The sequence below is a fragment of the Phragmites australis genome, chromosome 10, assembly GCF_958298935.1.
Source record: "Phragmites australis chromosome 10, lpPhrAust1.1, whole genome shotgun sequence".
Taxonomy (NCBI): Eukaryota; Viridiplantae; Streptophyta; class Magnoliopsida; order Poales; family Poaceae; genus Phragmites; species Phragmites australis.
Window position 1 is genome coordinate 24,089,700 of NC_084930.1, and position 3,747 is coordinate 24,093,446.

A 3,747-nucleotide genomic window follows, 5' to 3' on the forward strand; every position below is an offset into this window, starting at 1 on the left:
TAGCCACAACATTTCCACATCTACCAGAAGCAAATGAATTAAAAATATTAAGTCCAATGGAGCAGGTAGCTTCTAATAAGTAATAAGGACATGTTTGTTAGGGACAGGGACCATTGGCGAAGTCAGGGTCAGAATGATGGTGGTGCATGATATAGTTTATCTGGTGTTTTAAAAAAATATATAGTGAAAATGAGTTAGTTACTGCAAATTTTTCGTTTACCGTGATATATGTGCCCTAGGGTAGCATAACGTAGCTTTACCCTTGACTGAGGCAATACAAAAACAGTGTTTTGATGGCCAGAAGATCTGAAATCTTTGCTACAAAGCTAAATAACATAATCGTACAAAATGGCCAGAACAAATTCAACAGCTAATATATATATGAAAAATCTCAGATTTGAGATGATTATTATAGAAAAATAGTAATTTGCTCTATTTGCCATTATTACATCACCTAGAATCGTCCGCCAAACCATAATTCATGTTTGTGGTCTCACACCCAATCTCCCATACAAGAAGAAAATAGCTCAGTGGCGACAGAGCATACCATAATGCCCAAAAGCATCTTGAAATTCAACATGTAAGAAGTGGACAATATCTGCAAGCTTCAACGACCTATGAATAGGGAAAGAATTTTGCATTATCCATGTTACCCAATAAACAGACAACCAGAAGGTTGTTACCACATGTACAGTTCCTCTTGTGCAAGTACCTTAGACCAAAGAGACTTTTTTATTTAAATTATGTGCACTCTTCCTTTGGCTCTTCAGTTCTGTCTTATAATCTGAACAGTGTCCCCTGCTCATTCATGACACTCAATTATAAGTTTGACAAGGATTAGACAGTTGGTCTGGTTGTATAATAACAAGCTACGGAGGTGATACATGGATGGAGATAGAAATACCTCTTTCAAATCTAACCTAATCGTCTATCTTCCTCCAATTTACGTTGATTATCTTGTTTAAATTGAGCATCTCACCTGTGTGTGTCAGCTGCTTACATTTGTTTTCAAAATTCCAGGCTTTTTCTTTACTTTTTCTTGAGCTTTTGCCGGGAGTGGTAATATGACTCTTCCTTTCAGCCTGCAAGACTGCACTAATATTAACACAACTGTGTTCAATTTATAACCACAAGATATACTGAATGAAAAATTAGAAATACAGTTAGTCAATGTCAAGCTGGTATAATTCCATCACATTTCACATTCCTAAATTTAGTGATGCTTAGGGGAAATAATTTAACTTATGACAGATCGAAGTTTCACATAACCAATTAAGCCTTGCTATCAAACTAATAGTTATCCAATCTAACAGCTAGTATCAGCAGTGCATCAAGAATGCTAGCTTGTTCAGTCTATTCTCACCTAAGAAAACTATGCAGTCTCGAACAAGTGAACCATTGGCTTTGTTTCACTACAAATCCAGGAATTCCCCAATTAGGACCTTAACTCTATCAAGAACAATTTTCACATGAACGTTATCATCTTTTGTTCTGACTGAATCATGAGAAAAGTATTAGTGATTCAAATTGGTGTGCATCGGGTCACTTGATTGTCATTGCAGTCAGTGATGATTGACCAGTTGCCCACTTGATATGACTCCTTTTCTCTTTCCCCACCTGCATTGCGCCATCAAGGAACTTCCTGCGCTGCTCCTTGGTCGATGCAAACCGTACACTGATTTTACTAATGAAGCAATCAATTTATTAAATTCTATGGAGCCTTTGCTTCTGCTACCTGGACACCAGCCGGTGTCATCTGAAACATACTCGTTGTTGTTGCCAACCTCCGTGACTGGGGGCAGCAGGTCGGTGGAGATGTAAATGAGCATATTGGAGCTGTTCTTTACAGTTGTCGTCCACAGCATCCACACGGCCGGCCTCTGCAGCTCCCACCCCCAGTACTCACGCCTTCATCGTCTCTTTCTCATCCTCGTCCTCTCCGGTGCAACTTTAGTCAGCCACAACCATGGTCCTCGCCCTCAGCGTGCTGCCCGCCGCCGGCTCCTCTCCCTTTCTTCCTTTCTAGCGCTGGCGCAGTCTCCTCCCCGTGGCGTGGCAGGGTGCAGCGTATGCGGTGGTTCGAAGCAGGGCGGGGAGCGCGACGACCCGGCGAGGGGAGGCTGGTGCAGGTGGCGAGCGTGAAGCGTGGCTCAGCGGGGTCCGAGTGGGCCACCTCTCTCTCTAACCGCGTCGTCATCTCCTCTACGCCTCCCTTCCACTACCCGACCGGAGCGACAGCGGGGACATCACGCTCGGGACAGGAGTCGGTGGCCTGGGGGTGAGGGCAACAGAATCCGATCAGATGGGGCGCGGAGAAGCCGGGAGTCGGGGGGGCTGTACAAGGCGGGTCGGAGAAGCCGGGGGGCGGGGGGCGGGGGGACTGGCGGCGGCGGTGGGGGCGCTGTGCTGGGTGGTTGGGGAGGGCCGGTTTTTCTCAGGTTTTTATTAGGAGAGGTTTGCGGGTGTTTTTTCTGGTTTTTTCCTGTTTTTTATTAGGTGGGTTGGGAAGGAGACATGTATCAATTTCTATTTTATATAGTGAAGAAGTAATGATGCGAGTGGAGAAGTCAGACAAAAACAATTCACATTCCAATCGAAGAGAAGTTTTATGTCTAGGGGGCTGCCATGGGTATTGTATTTGCACGTGGTTTTAGTTTGAGTATTTCCATCTGTATGCATTTCTATATAACCATTAAAATAGACATATCTATGGTCTTTAGCTCTAATTTCTGAACATTTCTAGTACCGCATTTGTATTATTGCTGTAGTTTCTTCGGTAAGTATGGTTTTTTGGCTTTTATGTAAGTATGTTAGTTGTACTATCTGTAGAGGTACAAGACTGATAGAAAAGACAGAATTGTATGCGATTGGGACGCAAAAGGCACTATGCTGTTGGTATGAAGTGTACCATCTAAATTATGCCTCTTATGCTTTTGTCCCTTCTGTCGGCTCATGCAATAATTTAAATTTCATGGCAGGGAGTTAAGGCTGTAATTGCCAAGAGTTTTGAAAGAATTCATCTCAGCAATTTAGTCGGGATGGAAATAATTCCTTTGTGCTTCAAGTCTGGAGAGGATATTGAGTCACTTGGTTTGACTCGGCATGACCGCATGAGCAGTAAAGTACACTACTCATCTTCCAAATAGTGTGCGTGAAATGCGACCTGGCCAGGATATATGTTACTGCACGCACTGAAAAGTCATTCACAAGTACACTTACACATAGCTGAACCAAACATAACTCGGTTAGATTAAATCTTGTGATACAACTTATCTATCCGAATTCAAGTCCTAGACTTGGTATGGACACTCATATATATATATATATATATATATAGGAAAACTAGTATGTACTCCTGGGTGTATGTACTCCCACCTCTCATATACCACTTTTACACATGAGTTATACTTCTTTATCACTTTAAATATACTTCATTAGTAATTATAAGATACTACAATACAAATTCCACGAAAATTTTTATGAAATTCCATGATTTTTATCTTAATTTGCGTATATACTTCTTTTATGTATAAAAAAGAGTATATAACAAAAATGAAAAGCTAACATTGAATTTTTTTTCATACAACTCATATTGGAGTATCTTAGAATTAGTATTAGAGTATACTAAAAATGATAAAAGAGTATAAAGTGTTTGTTTAGGTGGTATATTGCATGTAGGAGTACATACTCCTAGGAGTATAGAATAGGTGTCCTATATATATATATATATATATATATATATATATT

General features: G+C 40.9%; 1 long non-coding RNA gene across 1 annotated transcript; it reads right to left on the reverse strand.

The window, feature by feature from the left end:
* Positions 1 to 406: 406 nt before the first annotated feature.
* LOC133930397 (uncharacterized) lies at positions 407 to 2,322 on the reverse strand. Its single transcript, XR_009911752.1, has 2 exons — positions 713 to 2,322; positions 407 to 615 (listed from the first exon to the last, which is right to left on the reverse strand). It is a non-coding gene; the product is annotated as an uncharacterized LOC133930397 (long non-coding RNA).
* Positions 2,323 to 3,747: the final 1,425 nt, after the last annotated feature.